Raw genomic sequence first — 20,946 nt, 5'->3', positions numbered from 1 at the left:
GTAGAGCCCTCCAAGAGCTTTCCATTGACTACTCGAAGTCCAAAATCCAACTTCGTATGCCCAAGTTATTCTCTAATCCGTGCTCAAAATAAATAACATTAGAATTTAGGGCTCTTAAAACCTAACAAAATGTCAAAATCATAGAATGAAACCTACACCATGCTATAGTGCTCTAAATTAGCTTTCCAACGCCTATAAGAACTCTGAAATCTGATATACTAAGAGAAAGTTATGGCCATTTTACTAAGACTATTTTTCTTACCATTTTCACTATGATTTTTCAATTTTTTATTATTTTTTTGTGACAAAAATTCTGACAGGATTAAATTTGATGGCCATCATGGGCTGAAACCAAAAAAACTCTTTCATTTTCCTCTAAACATGGCCAAACTAGGGCATATTATGTATCAAAATTTATGGAAATGTCAACCTGGATCCAATGGTGAGGTCTATTTTTACCCAGGAGATCATTTTTGCAAGCTCCCTGCAAAACCCTCATTTTAAATGAAACATCCAAAAAATCCTTTTGTCCAGACAATTTCACATGCCCAAATATTTTAACATCCCATCATAATAGCAAACCCAAAACCCTTAAATTTGCAATAAATTATTCATATATCTTTCCCTTTCTTTTATCCTCTCATGCATTTCCATGGATTCAATATAGGGTTACAATAATAAAATCATAGCTTTGATACCACTTGTAAGGAAACTTGGTAATAAAAAATATAACCATTTTCACATAACCCATAATATATCTGAAATAAATACGAAATTAAAATCCACATTCAAGAGAATAGACAACATACCCACAAAATTATGACACAAGATATACCCTGGAAAACCCTCATTAAGGGAAAAACCCAGCCTCCAAAAGCATCCATCACCGTGTATTATTCACCAAAAAATACCAGTGCCATACAACCATGGAAGCCTTCATGGCCACAGCCACAACCAAGCAAACTATGTGAACAAGCATGAATCCACACATCCCATGCCATGCTTCCAACCTTCACAAATGCTCCTTTGGCTAACCTGTCAAGCCTTGTCCCACTTGACTCTTGCCTTTCTCACTCTTACTCTACAACAACTACCCTTGTGGCTGCTTATATAGTAGCAAGTCCCACAAAACCACTAAGTGGTATTACATAAACTATGTGCTAAAACCATGTGCTACCTAATCCACTGACCCCACATTTAATATTGGGCATTTAATTCTTTTCCCCAATATTAAATAATAACATGAAATATTATCACAATGTTACAATACAACTCATCAAAAATATTTCATGGAAATCTTTACATGTTGCATGTCCATCTAGGTGGAACATTACATGATAAAATAAAATAATAAAGTATAACAATATTATGCAATGTGTGCAACACCCATTATCTCAACATATGAGTGGTTAGTCATGCCCTTTGGACTAGCCAATGTGTCAAGCACCTTCATGTGGCTTATGAATGAGGTACTACAGAAATTCTTGGAAAAAAATTTATTTTCTATCTAGATGATATTTTAATTTTCAGCAAGTCTTTGGATGAAAATTTATTGCACATTTGTAGTGTCCTTGAAAGGTTGAGGGGATAGAAATTGTTGAGTAATTTGAAGAAGTGTAGTTTTGTCAAAAAGGAGTTAGTCTATTTGGGGTTTTTTGTATCAGCTAAGGGTCTCAAAATGGATCTAGAGAAGGTAAAGACCATCCTAGAATGACCTACTCTAAGGTCTATTGTTAAGGTGAGGTTATTCCATGTTCTGGTTAGTTTTTACAAAGAGGTTCATTAGAAATTTCAGCAGCATATGTGCACCCCTGACTAAAACAGTGAGGGGGGATAGAAGAGAGTTCAAGTGGACTAAAGGAGCTACAAGGAGTTTTAAATTATTGAAGAAGAAGGTGGCAAAGCAACCTATGTTGGCACTTCCTAATTTCAATAAAGTGTTCCAGGTGGATTGTGATGCTAGTGGCAGTGCTATTGGGGCTATATTGAACAAAGAAGGTAAGCCTATTGCCTATTTTAGTAAAAAATTGAATGATTTATTGCCATAGTTCAAGCCTTAAAGAAATTGAGGCATTATTTATTGCCAAAAGAATTTGTCTTGTATATTGATTATCAGGCATTGCAGTACCTAAATAGCCAAGGTAAATTGAATTAGAGACATTTGAAATGGGTAGAGTTCATGCAAAGTTATACATTTGTGTTGAAACATAGAAGCGGAAGGTTTAATAGGGTAACAGATGCATTGAGTAGGAGATAGTTTTTGTTGATAGTAATGTAGGTTGAAGTGGTTGGGTTTGATGAACTCAAGAATCTATACCCTGAGGATCCTAATTTTTTTAAAGCATGGAAGCCTTGTAAAGAACCTGTTACTCTAGACAGGACCAAGTGGCTAGATTATTTGATTTAGGATGGTATGTTTTTCAAGGGAAATCAACTATGTATTCTAAGTAGTTCTATGAGGGAGAACTTGATCAAGGAGAAACACAGTGGAAGAATGCAAGACACTTCGGTTAGGATAAGACTATTGCCATTATTAGAGAACATTATTTTTGGCCTTTATTGTCATAGAATGTGAAGAAGTTTGTGCAAAGTTGTCAAATATGTCAAGCAACCAAAGGATTTAGTCACAATACTAGACTTTATTAGCCATTTCATATTCCATCGAAGCCTTGGGAGGACATAAGTATGGATTTTGTTCTTGGATTGCCAAGGAAACAAAGGGGTAATGACTCAATATTTGTGGTGGTTGATAGGTTCTCCAAGATGGCAAATTTCATTCCATGCTACAAGACTCATGATGCAGTACATATTGTAGATTTGTTTTTCAGAGGAGTGGTGAGACTACATGGTCTCGCAAAAAGTATTGTTTCTGACAGAGATACTAAATTTGTGGGGTATTTCTGGAGGACTTTGTGGATGAAGTTGAGGATAGAATTGAAGTTTAATTCTACACATCATTTACAGACTAACAAACAAACAAAAGTTGTGAATAGAAGTCTGGGCAATTTTTTGAGGTGTTTAGTGGGAGATAAGCCCAAGGGATGGGATTTAATTCTCCCACAAGAAAAAATTTCTTACAATAATTCTATAGACAAGAGTACTAGTAGATCACCATTCAAAATTGTGTATGGGAATAGTCTAAGGGTTGCATCAGAGTTGAGAAAGATGGAGCAAGGGGAGAGAACAAGTGCTAAGGTAGAAGAATTTTTTGAACATGTCAAGAATCTACATGAGGAGGTACATGCACATATTACCAAGATGAACCAACAGTATAAGGATAGGGTAGATCAAAAAAGGAGACATAAAGAGTTCCAAGTAGGGGATCTCATTATGGTATACTTAAGGAAGGAATTCTTTCTAGTGGGTACCTACAACAAGCTAAAGATGAAGAAATTTGGTCCCTACAAAATTTTCAAGAAACATGACTCAGGAAATACATATGAGGTAGAGTTGCCAGATGGGATTCATATTTCTACTATCTTCAATATTACAGACTTAACAGAATATCATGATGATGGTTTAGATGAGGGGTTGATGCTTGAGCCATGTTCAATTCCTACTTTGGTGAAGGAAGAGATTGAAGAAATTCTAGATAGTCATGAGGGCCAAAGTACTAGAAATAGGCAATATGAAGAATACCTAGTGAAGTGGAAAGGATGACCAATAGAAGACTCAACTTGGATATCTGCAATGGAGGTTGCCCATTTGGGTTTTTCTCTACTAGCTATAAAGTGATAGGGTCACTTTTCCATCTGCCCTGGGTGTCTAATGCAAGAGCATCCAGTGGTGTAAGGGCAATCCTATATCACCCAAAAATATGCTTAGTTTTAGTTTCTTCTTAAAGTGTTTTCATTTTTGGATACCCATTTGGGTCAAATAAAGATTCCAACTCTCATAGTTCCACTATTGGTTTTCTAGGTTAGAGTTTTTTAGCACCTTAGGATATATGTCAATGCAGAAAATGGGTTATTTTGTAATTGAGCCATAATTATGATGAATTAAATGGTGTAAATTTGAGGTATTATAATATTTGTAATTTAAAACACTCTAGAAAAAGAATCAAGTCAAAAGGCTTTACGGTTTGAAAGTTATTGTAGTTTTAAGTTGCCTAGAGACCTCCTAAGAGCACTTTTGAGTCAGATTTGAGGCATTAAATGATGTTGTGTGGGCCTTAAAAATGAGGGATGAGAAAATCTGGTCCATAATGCTATAGAGCACTTCAAGAGCTTTCCATAAATGTAAACAGTTCATCAATTAGAGTCCCAAATCAAAAGTTATGCCTCCCGAAAGTTGGACTACCATTTTTGGATTCTTCTAATTTTATGCCAACTTCTAACATGATTTCTAGAACCTTCTCTTTCGGTGATGGATTCCAAATGGCATATTCTAGAATGTATTTCTAACCCTAAACCTAATTGGGGTTTATTTTAGAACATTTTTGGCATTGTAAAGGTAGTTCTTTGTGGAGTTTGAGAGAAGGTACTGTGAGGAGGATTTTCCTCCAAGATCTTACTATTGTAAGCCCATAGGGCATGTATTTGGTCTGTTACATGTACTGAATGTAGTAGCATATTTTACTGATAATAATATTTCCCTTTTTCCCCTATTGCATTCATTCTAGTTGTGGTTTGTGTCTTCATCAATTTCTTTACAAGCCTATACTATAACATAATGCAATTGATAAATGTTGTTGCTAAAGCCATTAAGGTGGTTCAATTGGTGGTGTTTATCATTCCACTTGAATCTCTATAATACTAATATATTTGTATAATAAAATATACTATGAAAATTGAATGAATTCCAATATTATGGATGAACTAATAATTGTTGGAGTTATTTTGTTTACCCACCAAACAAAAAGGATTGAAAATAAAATTTGAAATTTCCTTTGTAATACTTAAAAAAAAAGACCAATAACAACATTATGTTCTATCTAGCTACATGTCAAGTGAGACCATACTTGCCACATACCTCTCTCCACTTCCCCTTACCATTATTAGATGAAGACAACTCTATGCATCATCACACAATAAAATCACTAAATAACACCTAGCCTTCAAAAAAATTGAAAGGCCAATAAAACTTGAACTGCCACTTTGAACAATTCATCACACTTCTTCCTTACATCTTAAATGATGACATTCTTTAAGCTACAATGAAAAAAAAGTTATAATAAATGTGCAATATCACACATCATCCAACACAATAATTATATGACCTCTTTCAACCCCTACACCTTCACACATGCCTTATAAACATAAACTTTTACCTCTTTCAATTTTTTTGGTACCAATTATCACTAATTCACTAGGTTCATTACTCATAAAACTAATATTTCTTTTAATCACCAAACCCACCTCACTATATCATGACAAGAATCAAATAGTAAAACATATAAAAAAAAGTTCTTTGCCATTACTTTAATAGCATATACCATGCCATGATGATATTGATATATGTTGTTTCTAAAGTCATTAAAGTTGCTAAATTGGTGATGTTTAGCATTCCACTTGAATCTCTATAGTACTAATATATTTGAATAATAAAATATATTGTTGGAAATTTTTCAGCACTCCCCTCAAAATTTGTGACAAGGGCTTAATCACCTCCTATATATTGTAATTTGAGTGGTTGTATCTGGAATTGATAAATCATCCTTTTGGTGCAATGAAAAGCCCACTCTAACAAGTGGTAGCAGAGCTTGATCATAGGTTTGAATCCTCAGACCCTTGGGTAAGATTGAGTGGGAGATTTTTGGAAAAAAAAATTAGTGCTTCCCTTAGGATTTGTGATAAGGGCTTAACCACTTCTTGTGTACTATACATTGAGTAGTTGTATCATGTATTGATAGATTAGTCTTTTGGTGCAACGACAACCCCACTCTAATAAGAATTTTTAGAAATGGATAATACTAACAAGGGGGTGAATCAGTATTCTAGAAACTTTTTCCCACAACTAAATATTGTTAATTACTTTATAACTTTCATATGAAAGTAAATCAAGAATGCTAAATGGTAAATATAACCATACACATAGAGAACTTATAACACCATTATTTTTTAACTAGGGAAACCCTAGCCAAGGGAAAACCCTGGTGGGGATGATACCCACTAGATGATTCACTAAACAATAGGATCATGTTAAGGATATTGAACCTATTAAGAGTCTATAAAGTGCATATAGTGTCTCAAGTCCTTGTTAGAGGACTAGGCCTTGTTACAAGAATCAACCCTATTAGAGTTGGTAGATCAAATACAATATATGCAAGAAGAGCACATTTCCCTAACATGCAATTATACAATTCAATTTTCACAAGAATAGATATACATACAATACTTTATGTCTTCTATAGTTTGCACTTGCTCTAATCATACATCAGATGTAGTTTGCATATCATCCCATTGACTTCACGTCAATCACATTTATCACATATATCATACATATGTCACACACTTATCTTCACAAGATAAGATCTTTACTTATACCTTGCACATCCATAATTCACTACTTAGTCAGCCGTCATGCTTTTACACGCTTGGCATAATATAAAATAACTTATGGAATCATATCCACATAGTTGTCTCATCATGACTTAGTAATTATTTTGTCACCAAAATAATTTCTCAAGTCATACAATCCAATTCTCTTCTATGTTATGTTCTACACTATTAAATACCCATACTGGTGTTTCAATCATAACTTGTGTCAAATTGTCTATACACAGCTGCACACTGATACACATCATCATGACACTATCATAGAAATTTCCTCAACTGAGCTTAATCTAACTCTTAATGATTCATGCATACACATCACATCTCTCTATGATGCCACAAATTGTCTAACTAATACAATTTTCTATCTCTAAATGCATAAGTGAAATGTTGAATACATGCTGCCATAAATGACAACTCTTAGAATATCTATCTAACCATATTTCAAAAAATATCCCCCTTTGGCATTGATAGCAACATTTGGAAAAATTGAATAAGTCCCAAAATGATGTCATACACAATAAAACAAATAAAAGTAACTAAACAAAATTTTCTTCAAAACATAACAATTTATTCATGGTTTGATGGATCATTACATTCCTAATGTAGGAGCATCCTAGGGTAGTTGGATATCCTACATGATTTAGGGATTTTAGTAAAGTTGAGTGGACCTATTTGGGTCTTGGTTAATTTTTCTTGATATATTTAATAAGTGTTGTAATCCTTTAAAAGCATTTGGTATTTAATTTTTGTAGGAAGCTGACTTGTGGCTCTACATGCATTTAATGTAAGAGATGTTTAATTTTTAGCTTACTAAGTCAACTTGTGGCTTATTTGGGTATAAGTAAGGGGTTTTGTGAAGTCTTTAGTCATTATTCATTCATTTGAAGGAGTGAGTCTAGAGAGTAGTTGATGAGCAATTTTTTCCCAAGTCCATGGATAGAGCACTGAATGTGATGCAGTTTATAGAAAGATTGTGAATATTGATCCATCTTGGAGAAGAGGATGTGGTAGAGGAGAAATTTTTGAGAAGGATAGTAGCTAAGGCTTAGAAAACAAGAATATTGCTTTGTGGGCTTGCAAGCACAAGTTTAGATATTCCTTGGAGGTTTCTACTAGAGTGTGGATCTGGACTAGCTAGGATTTGGGTTGGATCTTGAGGGATCTTGTATAACTATTACTTGCTTTGTATTTTTCATAACTAGGAAGGACTTTTAGCCTAACACATTGCATATAATCAATTATTTATGAATAAAGAGTTATGATTTGTTATAAGATCTTGCATTTTTTTTTATCTTCCACTATGTGGTTATTTGTTGGGGGCTAGGACATCTCCTTTGGGAATTATCCTACCTTGCACTTCATCAAGTGATGTCATAGTGAAGGTTATTCTTGAGCATGTAGATAGATTGCTGAAGTTGAGGCAACTTGCACTAGGACTTTGGGAGGACATGAAAATGGATCTAAGATTGTGAAGATGGAAGTTTGATCTTGTTTAGGAAGATTGATCTATTGATGATTTATTGTAGAGGGTTTGTGAAGATCTTGGAAGATGGATTTGATAGGATTAAACCCTAAGGTGATTGTGAATCTCTTTGATGTGGTGGAGAAGAGGTTTTTAGAGATGTATTCTTGGTTTGAAGCTAGTTTGGTTATCAAGTTAAGGAAGGGATGGTTGAGTTTTGTAGGGATTTGTGGAGCTAGAGTCTACCAATCGAGAAGAGACTTGTCAAGACAATTAGAAGACTTGTTTGAGAGAGAAGATGGCATCGAAAGGTTGAGGTGGAAGAGGTTGGTTTTGTTGATCAATTTGCAAAATCTAATTTAGAACTTGTAAAGTGACTTGAGGTCATTGCTGAGGATATTCGTTATCTTTTTTATGTTTGGATGGAGATTGGTTTTCATGATTAGTTGCTTGAGTTTGACATGGAGATTGCAAATCACTTGGTTGTAGATGATCCGATTGTTGTTGGTGATGAGTTATGTATTGCAAAGCATTATGTTTTGAGCAATGAGATGGTGTTGAGATTATGTCACATGTTGTTGAGGAGTTACATATTACTGCTGATATGGAGTTTGTGTTGTTGGTGTAGATTCACTAGTTATTGATGTGGATGAGGGTTTGTTCATGAAGCATTATGTTCAGTTTGTTCCTAGGACTAAGCATGTTGATTGGATGGTTGAGATTTTGGTGCTCAAAAAAGTGATGAAGATGTGGATAATTTGCATGATGGTTTTCTTGTCCCTATTGGAGTGGAAAACTTAGGTGAAGATGAAGAAGGTTGTGGATTTTTTCATTGGGCATCAAAGTATGGGACACACTTTTCTTTTCTCACCTGGGGAGTCTAATGCAAGAGCATCTTGGGGTAGTTGGTTATCCTACATGATTTAGGGATTTTAATGGAGTTGAGTGGACCTATTTGGGTCTTGGTTAATTATTCTTGATGTATTTTAAAATTTTCATAAGCCTTTAAAGGCTTTTGGTATTTAATTTATGTAGGAGGCCAACTTGTGGCTCTACATACATTTAATGTAAGGGATATTTAGTTTTAGCTTCTAGGCCAACTTGTGGCTTATTTGGGTATAAGTAAGGGGTCTTGTAGAGTCTTTAGTCATTATTCATTCATTAGGAGGATGAGTAAATCTAGAGAGTAGCTAAAGAGAGTGAGTTTTTCCTGAGTTTGTGGATAGAGTGCTAGATGTGAGGCACTTTATAGCAGGATTGTGATTATTCATCCACCATGGAGAAGAGGATGTGGTAGATGAGAAAATTTTGAGAAGGCTATTATCTGAGGCTTGGAAAACAAGGATATTTCTTGGTGGAATTGTAAGTACAAGTTTAGATCTTCCTTGGAGGTTTCTACCAAAGTGTGGATCTGGACTAGCTAGGGTTTGGGTTGGATCTTGAGGGATCTTACAGAACTATTACTTTCTTTGTATTTGTCCATAACCGAAAAAGCCTTACAACCCAACACATTGCATTTAAATTAGTTATTTTATGAATAAAGAGTTGTGATTTGTTATAATATCTTGCATTTTTGTTTATCTTCCATTGTGTGGTTATTTTTTGGGGGCTAGGACATTTCCTTTGGGAATTCTCCTACCTTGCACTACATTAGTTCCTTATCACTCCTTTACATTGATACATAAGCACATAAGTGTACTCCCCTTACATATACAATACCTACAATTTTCCTTCTACATATTACTCTCTCTTTAACATCAATGGAAAATGTGTCAAAAACTATATTCTCAATACTAGGTAACCTACTGCTAATCAACTTGTTAACCTCAAAAAAAAAATCCACATAAACAATTTTGAATCTATTTGCTTCTTTCTTTTAGTTTTCCTTTATAGAATCAAAAATACTAATTAGTGCACATAGTTCATAGATATCACTTCAACTATGCTCAAGTCAGTATATGAAAACTTGTCATAGGAAGTCTTTACTACATGACATTCCTCCATTTTCCTTTGTAAAGTACTTATCTTGGGTGAAATTTTTTCTCTAAGACTAGAGAATCTCTTTGCTACCTTCTACTTATCAGATTCCAAGCCTCTGATCACACTATGTATCTTCTCCACTTTCATTCCACACTCTTCAATGTTGTTTTATGGGAGCTATAGCTTCATAGTGAATGATTCAAGTTCACTCACCTTACTCTTTATTTGACTCTCAAAATCAATCAGGTATTTGTATGATAGTGCATATTGTCCATACAAATTCTTCCCTTCATCAATGTATTTTCATAGTTCCTTGATGCCTCCATCAAGTGCTTTCAGGTCATTTCTCACATTAGTGCATACTCTATCAAATAGTGATACATTATGCTTCACATGTGCTTGTACTAAAGCTACTTCTACTACAGTTGTGAAATATTCATCAAAGATCTTCCCCAACTCCTTGGCCTTTACCTATAAGTCTAGATTAGCCATAGTTTTTTTGACTTCTTCTGCATTCTATCCGAGACTTTAGTAAGAGTCTTCTCCAAAGACTTTACTGATTTATTCTTTTCAATTACACTCTCGGTGAGCTCATTAACCCTTTCTGATCATCATCATCATTTGATGGCATTGATATTGTTGTCGCTGCTATGATTGGAGTTACTATAGGAATAGGTGTAATTTTTTTCAGTTCTACCTTCTCTTCTTCCAATATTTCTACTTCTTTCCTTTTCTTTTCCTCTTCTTCATTTTTCTTTTCTTCTTCTTCTTTCATTTTCTTCTCCTCCTCTTCCTTTTTCTTCTTTCTCTTCTCCTATTCTTCTATCCTCTTTACCTCTACTAGCCTCTCTATTTCTTTCTTCTTCTCTTCTTCTTCATCTTCATCAGAGCTAGAGTATTTTGTTATATTGCTAATATTGCCAACAATATTTGCTCCATATCCTAAAAAAGGATTCTCCTTTGTATCTATAGTTATGTGTGTACTGTCCACTTCCATGGATTCAATACCCATAACAATATGTGGTGGTGAGGGTGCTTGGTGTTGCTCTTCTACTTCTCCCTCATCACGAGATGGTGTGTGTATTTCTACATACACTAGGCTATCAAGTTTTGATTGCACACTCACCTTAGGCATTGTAGCCATAAAAACAATTGCCTCTTCTATCTCCTTCTTGACATCCTCATAATTGCCTCCCATTAGAAGAATTTGTCTTCTTTTGTTCCTCAACAAGGGCTCAATACCCTTCAAAATTCTATTTGAGTCCTCCTTAGAGTCAACTTCACATAGTTTGTTTATCATTATGATCCTCAAATTCATATCTTCTTCTAATACTCTATTCTTCCTATTTATTAGCCTATTATATAGGTTTTTAGGTATCTTATTATGAATATTCTCAAAAAAATTATTCCTCAAAATGATGTTTCTTACAAATGCATTTTCTAATTGCCTTCGATCCATATTGCTATACAAATTATAATCCTTATTTAACTATACAAAATTATCTTCATTGATTATTTTCATGTTTAGGTTCTCTACCATTGGTTTCCATGCTCTCTTTCTAGCTATACTTTTTCCTTTATGTGCATCTTGCACTACTAGTCTATCTCCAACTTCATCCTCAAAACTTTCAGATTCATTAATTTGCATTGATTTCCTTCTCTTTCCTAGTCCATTGGTGGTCTATTGACCCTTTTCTTTGATGATGGTGTAGGTTCTTGTTCAACCTTCACTAATCTCTCTGATTTCCTCTATGTTGTAGGTGTAGACACCTAAAAATCCTTTAGAAAATAAAGTATTTTTATTTTTTGAAAAAATCCCTGATGACATCATCATTTATTAATTAATTATTTAATTAATTAATTAATTAATTTTTATGCCATTAAATCCCTTTATCTTAATTAAAAATATTTAATTAAGGAATTCCTCCCAAAAATGTTTAAATCTTATTTAAACATTATTTCCTTATTTATTAATTATTTAATTAATAAATTGACCAAAAAACCCAAAATAAATAAAAAAATTATTTTTTGCCCAAAACTTGGCCAATTTCCTTAAGACCACTAACCTCTTCCAAAATCTTCTAATCCTTCTTTAATTTTAATTAAAGGCTAATCCCATCATTTCCTACCCCTAATCCCAACTCAAAATATTTAATTAAGATTAAATATTAATCCTCATGTTTATTAAAAAAGTTTTAATAAATATCTCCTCAACCCAAACCCTTGAAATAAATAAAACTTTATTTATTTCCTAAAAATCTAATTTATCCTCATCCTCAGAAGTTCTAGACTCTTCTAGAAAGTCTTCATCCTCATCCTAGGAAATTCTAGACTATTCTAGAAAGTCTTTATCCTCATCCAAAGCCTAGACTCTTCTAGAAGATGTCTTTAACCCTAATCCTAATCCCCTCCTAACCTTGTCACATTCCCTAAAAATGGGTTAAGACTTACTAACCCAAGCCAAAGTTAACAAATATCTCCTCCTTCACCCACCCTCATTAAATGTCATCCACTTGCATATCCCTAAGCTAATCCTAAACCATCCTAATCCATCCTCTAATCATTTGCACAAGCCTAGGCAAGCTTAAAACCCTCCTAATCAAGTCCAAGTCGAAATTTCTCTCATCACCCTCAAAATATCTCAAGCATAAAACTTTATGAAGCCCACTAGGCCATAAATGACTCTTCCAAGCCCTTTTATTGCTCTTACAAGTCATTATGAGGGTCTTTATGAAGATTTTATCCCTTGAGCCTCCTTTGTTGACTCATCCTTCCCCTTTCCTCCATCCTCTCACCATGTGACATGTGTCACTCCCTGATTGGTTGTAAAGAAGCACAATCCATGTGCTCTCCTCTCATGCAATCTAAGCCCTCCATGAGTTTTTCCCCATCCTTGCATCTTAGCCCTCAATCCCTCAAGCCTCTTGCCTATAAATTGGATCCTTTCCCTTTGCAAAATAACACAATCCATGAAGTAAAGTCATAATGCCATTTTAAGAAGCCATTTTACATCAAAACCATACACTCACACCCAAATTCCAACTCCATTTGAAGCCATTTTTGAAGCATAAGCTTGAGCATACATCCTATCTATTTAGACAAAGCCACTCAACAAGAGAGCTTCTTATTGAGAGAGTCCATTAATGGCTCATATTCTCAATTGAGAGCTCATCTTAGTCTATCTTGAAGTTTATGAATTTTGTTTAGTTTGTCGAAGCTTTATTTAAATTTGGTTTCTATTAGCATACTAACATTGCTCATATACATTTTGGCACGCCCGGTGGGACCCCGCATGGGTCATCTTCATTAGCTTTTTTAGTCAAGTTTTGTATGTCATTTGCTGATTTTGGCTAATTTTTCTTGTTTTTGTGATTGGTAGGATTGTATAAATTGGTTTTGTAGGTCCACATGAGCATGAAGAAGACAAAGGAACTCATAGTATATCTCATAGTGTTTGCAGATTTTTCAAGCTTATAGGTGGACAAAGAACTTGGAATTCTTCTTCCTCTTCTTGTCTATATTCTTCTTATTCCATCTACTTATTCTTCTTCTTCTTGTGGGAGATCTTGGCCATTTTTTTTAAGGAAGCAAAATCATACACACTTCTTTTTAGTGCTTAAAATGAACTCCCAAATCATACTTAAATCCATTAAAAATTAAAAATTTGTAAAAAAGAAAAAAGCATTTCAACAATTAAAACTAAACCAATCCAATCATTTGCATCCTTGCAACATCAAGGTTTTAGATGCATTCATGCAAAGTTAGGAACACTTCATTTTTGGAAATTAAAAAAAAAAACTTTAAGTTTCCATTTCAAAAGGTTCAAAATCAACATTAAGTGCACACTAAAATCTAAATCAAACTCAAAGCATCAATCAAGGATAAAATGAACCTCATGAAAACTAAGAGTCCTAAATGGTTGCAAAAAATTGTCCTAAAAGCTGTGTTATTTGTTCCAAAAAAATGTCTTGTTGTAAAATCTTGAATGTTGCTTAGGTTTTTCATGCATCAAAACAACCTAGGTATATCATTTTTGGGCTTAAAACATGCAAACTAGAACACAAAATCTTGAATGAAAACCAAAGTCCAAAGAGTCATTTTCACTTTTGAGTCCAAAACAATCTTGAATGATCTAAGGTTAAAACAAAGCACTTCAAAGTTCTTAAAACAACATACAGAATCTCAATCTTCAATGCTCAAAGGAAAAAACTTGAATGTTTAATCACTTGTCTTTGAATGCATGTTGCTAAAATCACTCTTGAGTGCCATGGATTAAAATCAAGTTTTGTTTTTTAATGAATGCATGATTAAAACAACAAATCCAATCTTGAATTCCATAGATCAAATAATCATCTTTTGGAGCATAAAAAGAATCTACATTTTTGTAATCTTTTAAGTTATAAAAACAAATAAAAACGCTTTGAGTGAGTTTGTCATTGGACTCACCCTCTTTAATCACCTATCAATTTAACCATTGGTTGCAATCTCAGCGCCATCTATGGGGATGGATCTACCCAAGAGGGTGTTAAGTGCTCCACAAAGATAAAACTCCACTCACTTGGATCTTTAGTGGTTTTTCTAAGTTAAAAAATTCCTTGAATGCGCATTAATCTCGCTCACACTTCATTTGGGCATAAAAAATGGACAAATCTTGACGTGGAGGGCCTCTGGGCGCGCGCTTGACAAATTGAGTTTCACATATCTTTTTTTGGGCTTAAAACAAACTCACACTCAATCTTGAATGCCTAACAATCAATGAACATCGCATGGTTTTGACGCATTTTCAATGACGCTCACATTTCTTATGTTGACAATCTCTCGACTTCTATTATGCTAATGACGCTGTCAAATTGGAATGAACATTGTATGCCATAATCACAAGTTTCTTCAATCATAGCTTACAAAATCTAAATCATCAATTGGAATGAATGTGTCTCTTTTAAAGCCCAAGATCATGTATGTGGTCTTGTTTTACACTTTTTAGGAGGCCTGCTTGGGGATTTCATCACCCCTTGGGACGACCTCAACTCCAGCGTTCCGGCGGAGTATAAAAATCGAGAGGTGAATCCAAAGAAACCTCTCTTGGAATCAAGATTTTGTCACTCGGGCTAAGCCTCAAGGAACTTTATACCCTTGAGAAGTGAAAGAGGAGAAGTGGGTTACTGCTCCTCTCGGTTGTGTGACATCTTTTTGGTTTCATCTACGGATTTGGGCCTCACGTACCTTGCGTATATCGAGGACTCCCTAGCTATAAAAAATTTCATCCTTGTAGAAAGCTTCCTAGGATGTTGGTGTGTTTGACGTGCTTGCTCCAAAATTTTGTCTGCTTGTTTGTTCATAGCTTTTGAATGAATGTTTGCCAACTTTGGTCAAAATCCCAAAAAAGCAGAAATCTCCCAGCTCAAGGAATACTTAGCGTAGTCACTGCCTCATCAGAAAATCATCCAAGCTCCCTCGCTGCAACCAAATCTATCTAGTTCCTTTCTTTAGAACAATCCCAAATCCAAAGTCTCTCCAACTCATCCCCCCTAGCCAGCTAGCAATCCAATCCAAAATCACACCCAAGCCTTTAGAGAGTTATTGTCATTCTGCTAGAATTTGCTATCGAATCAATTAGACCAATCCACCAGCCTCACCAAGGTTATCCCTTTGACAGAGCTTTGTCTAGGGTAATCTAGCTTTGTCACTTGTTATCCCTCATCACCTTGAGCTAAAGGTTGGGATCCACAAGTGGTCAATCTCATGTCATGCCCATAGGATCATTAGTCTATCCTTAATTTGACACAATCTCCACCAATCCAGCGCATAGGAAAGCAAAACCCTCACCTTTTGACAACATGCCCTTGAAGTCTTCCATCCTTAGAAAAGCCTAAAATCCCCATCCAATCCTCCTTAGGTTTGTCATGAAGCTTTGACTTTCCCTAGGAAATCTTTGCAAACCCAATCCAAAATTTGAGCTTAATCCAAATCCAACCATGAGCTTCCGTGTTCATCCATATGCAAGACCCCATCCCCATCCGACTCATCATCAAAACATGAAATCTCGAACCTATCATGATGTGTTCAGTCATATTGTCCTTGCTCCTGCCACCTCCTATTCCAATGATGATGAAAATCTTGTTGACTATGACGGGTATATTGAAAGCCTTAGAAACATTCCCCCAAGCATCGCCCAAAATCCAAGAGTTATTCCAAACTATCTAGTCATGCCATCTGATATCCCAGCTTCTCCTCCATCGCCCAATCAACCAAGCTTCCAATCTTCCACCCCCATCACACTAGCTATTTCTATCAATCCACCAACTCCACCTCTGACACATGAGTCTCCAAGGAATCTCCTAGAGGAAATACAAGAAAAACCACCTCCAATAGTCGATAAGCCATGTCATCTAGTCCAACCATATGAAGTAGTCAGTGATGAAGCTCTCCCATCTATAATATCACCTCCATCTCCCATAGCTATCATCCCCATATCACCCATCGAATCGCTCCAAATCCCATCCACATCTCCTCCTCCAAGCATTATCCAAATCCCATATAATGAACCTCATGCATCCACTCCCATCCATTCTTGTCAAGATCTTGTCCAAAAGCATGTTGAAATATCCTCTAACAGAACAGTAGATCCTGCCATCCCACTTGTTCCCCTACATGATACACTTTTACCATCCCCTCCATATCTAAATCCTACCATCTTACTTACTCCATCTCAAGATCCCTTTCCCTCAGCCCACCCAACTCAAGATCCTATCCTCCCATCTCCTCTGCTTCATGATCATACATCTCCCATAACCCATGATGATAGATCCATCGAAAAAGAACTAATTATCATATCTGAAGCTCCAACTCCTTTAGCTAGTAATGGACTCACATCTTGTGTTCCAAATAATGAACATCATATTGAAAAAAGAAATGAAAATGTATTTCTAGATGTTGGTATCCCCGCTATTCCTACATGGTCCCAAGTCCTTCCATCTCCACCCCAAAGTTCCCATCCATCTTATTCCGCATCTATTTTGGGCCCTCATCCTACTCCTTATCTCCAACCCTCCATTTTGGGTCCATATATCCCTTATCTAAATCCCACACCCTTTCCATCCATTTTGGGTCCTTACATACCTAATATGAATCCTTTATCCCCTCCATCTATTTTGGGACCTACACCTTCCCCATTTCCATCTATTTTGGGCCCATATCCTTCCTTCCCTCCATCCATTTTGGGAAATTATATCCATCCATATCCTATGTTCCAATCTATCCTTCCATCCCCTCAAATCCACCAACTAGATCATCAAAGGCACTCACCCTTGAATCCCTTCCAACCTTTAAACCCTATCACTCCATCAATTATCCCTCCATCTCCTCCATGCTCTTGTTCCCATCCCATGGCCAATAGAAGCATATTGGATGCCAAAATACAAAAGCATAAATCCAAAAATCCACAAAAATCCAAGTCTCAACATGTCCCTTCTAAAATACATGTTCAAAACAAGAAACATTTAATCCCAATCAAAGAAAAAGTCAAGAGGCCACAAAAGCACAAGCTAAAAAAGTCAAAAATCATGTGGATACCCAAGATGCTCATAAAAGAAATGCATCTCAAAGAAAAATCCCAATTGGCATCCATTCATGCTACTCAAAAAGCCTCATCCATCCATCCTTTATCCAAATCCCCATATAAGCATCCTTCATCCCCCCAATCCACTTTTAGTCCATATGCTTCTTATCCTAAATTTCCCATCCTCCATCTTCCAACTCTACTTTTAGTCCTTATCTTTCTCTTCCTCCATTTTCTCCTCAACCTCGCTCAAAACCATCTTTCCCACTACTTTATCACCTCTCAAGGTGTGTGCCAATGATGATCTTTCCATTTTCCTCATCCATTTACCCATAAGCCTTATGTCTTTGCATCCATTATCTGTCAAACTCCCACCCACCATTCCACTTGTTCAATCCAATCCTTTTTCATCCATCCTACCAACATCTATGAGCCAAAAATAGCTGAAGAAAGCCAAAATCATTCCAGCTAAGTCCAAAGTCAAAAAGTCAAAAAAAAAAGTAAAGAAAAATAAAGCGTCCACTGGTGAAAACTTGGCAATTCAAGCGCCTTGGACAAGTACCATGATGAAAACTTGGCAAGCAAGCGTCATGCGTAATCCCGCCATCCCCAGCTTAGCCTATCACCCTCATGCTTTTGGTCATCTCTTGACATCCAACTCCATGCTTCCATCTTACCACCTATCCAAGCTATTCCACCATCTATAATCTACCCTCTTGGTTCACTTACATTCATCCACAGTGGCCCTCTCTCAGCAGAAGAATTAAGAACAGTATCTCCCCATTGCAATACACCTAATAAATCACTTCTACCATTTTCTGCAAGCAAAAAGTTTCCTCAGCTTGTTCAAATGCTCAATCGATGGCATTATCAAGGTCAAGGTTTAGGACCACAAGAGCAAGGAATCAGAGAGCCTATTATTGAACAAAAAAATCTAGGATTTCATGGTCTTGGATATGTATCCAAAGGCTCACCATCTAAAGGTGTTGGTACACCACACCCCCAAACCAAGCCTATCTCCAAGCCCACCATGCTAGCCTCCCATCACTCCTTCAAGAAATCTTATGTCATCCCCCCTCCACCATCTTTGCAACCCAAAACAACCTACCATATCCCCCCTTCATCCGCTAAATCCATTTTGGGTCCCTATGTCCCAAAATCTACCATCCTCCATCCTCCTATCAGCCATCATAAAAATCCTATTCCATCCATTTCTATGCAAGATCAACAAAGGCACATATCAGGGCACATCATCCATCATCATCCCCCTACATGCTCTTTCATATCCTCTCCATCTCACAAAGCTTCTCCTAACCATCTTCCCAAAGCTTACCACAACAATGTGAATGCCAACTTCAAAATGCATAAAGCTAAAAATCCACATCCTAGGCAATCATATGTTTATTCCAAAAGACATACTCCAAAAAGGAAAAATCCAATCAAAGAATGCAAAACAATGCAACAGCCTATGAAAAGAAAATCCAAAACCATGTGGATCCCCAAGAAAAAAGTTGAAACCCAATGCATAATGGCATCCACCATTGCTAATCCCCCATCTAGTGACTCATGTCCCCCATCTCCTAACTCCATCTTGGGTGCCTATATCCCCAAGCACGCTTCCACAAATCCTCCATCATGCCCACATCTACCATCTATCCCCCATATGCTCTTTTCACACCCGTCCCAACATGTGCCAATGTTGCTCTTGCAAGCATCCCCATCTCATGCTCCTTTCAAACCTTTTCATCCCTCCATCTCTTACCATCTAATCCAATCTATTGCATAAATCACACATCCGGTGTACCAACAACTAGCAACAAAATTGAAGATTCCAACAGCTAGTGAAAAATCCCAAAAAAGCCAAAATAGCTGAAGAAAGCCAAAATCATTCCAGCTAAGTCCAAAGTCAAAAAGTCAAAAAAGAAAAGAAAAATAAAGCGTCCACTGGTGAAAACTTGGCAATTCAAGCGCCTTGGACAAGTACCATGATGAAAACTTGGCAAACAAGTGTCATGCGTAATCCCGCCATCCCTAACTTAGCCTATCACCCTCATGCTTTTGGTCATCTCTTGACATCCAACTCCATCTTCCAATCTATCCACCTATCCTCCACCCTCCATCTTCCATCTCACACCGTCCACTAATCTCCTGCAACTTTAGCCAATCATCCCAGCTATCATCCATCTCCCTAGCCCCTTCAGCTTTTTCCATCCTAGCTTCAATCCTATCACATCCATCATAAGACCTCCTTCTGCATGTTATCTTCTGATCGAGGGCACTATATTCCTTGGAGATCTTGTCTTGTCCATCCTCCCTTGTCATTGGTATCTAGCTCTAGGCTATCCTCATGCAAACCCAATGTCATCTCTTTATATCCATCATAATCCTAGCTATCTACCATCCTATCCAGCCATCTCATCCTGCTCCTCTAGCTATCCTTGGTCACAAAATCTCTCATCATCATTGGATGCATCCTGCCAAATCCATATCTTTTGCTATCACCCCACCCTTAGCTTTCGCATCTTGCACAACATCGAACCATCCCGCTATCCTATCATCCTAAGCTTTTGCCTGCTTGTAACTATCTTGGTCAGCTTTAGCTTGTAAATATCTTGGTCTGTCAGCTTGTACATCCTCTTTAGCTTAGTACCATTGTATCTATCCAGCATCCGTGTTAGTTCGTCCTTGATCAGCATCTTGCACCCATCGCACATCTTGGTTAGCTATTCCAATGCATCCTTTAGCTAGGTTTCCTGTCACCAAAGTGTTATCTTTCTTAGTTCATCTTGCAAGAAACATCACTCATCCAGATCCACCAGCTTAGGTGCTCTCCGATAGATCCTTGCAGGATATAGCTTTCCTCATGTCCGATCTTGGTCCGTTAGTACCTCGTCCTACCCATCTCGTTGGCAAATGTTTCTCTTTTGGATTTTCACTTTCTTTCGATTTGGAATCTTCCCTTTTGGGTCTTGAAGTATCTTTTCCAAACAATCTTTTTGTTCCCTCCTCAAAGTTGCCACGATCTTCCATATCATGGTATACTGTGAATGGGGCAATCTGGGTGTAAGGTCTTGATCAAGTCTTTTGTTTGTTTTTCTTTTCTGCTTGTGGGTTACCCAGTGTCAGTTCCACTCTGATTCTTTCGGGAATCATGTGTGATGCTGGGGCAATCCTTGCATGTTTGTTTTGAGTCAGTCCGTCAGTCCTCTGGATAGTTGGTGAAAAGGCCTTGATGTTCTTGGTAACCTTGGCAATTAACCAACAGTCCTATAGCAAATCTAGTGCTCAACTACGTGGTGGTACTTCTCTTTGAAGTATCCCCCCCGCTTAAAAAGCTTCAATGGTTTTCCTTCATCTCCATTCTCCCCCATCCATATCCAGCATCTGTCTCTCCTACCCCAGCTTATGCATCAGTATCTCTTTGAATCACTCCTCACCTTTAGCTTTAG

Source organism: Cupressus sempervirens, chromosome 5, assembly GCF_028749045.1.
Source record: "Cupressus sempervirens isolate cs-2001-9-10 chromosome 5, ASM2874904v1, whole genome shotgun sequence".
Classification (NCBI taxonomy): domain Eukaryota; kingdom Viridiplantae; phylum Streptophyta; class Pinopsida; order Cupressales; family Cupressaceae; genus Cupressus; species Cupressus sempervirens.
This window is presented reverse-complemented; position numbering follows the sequence as displayed.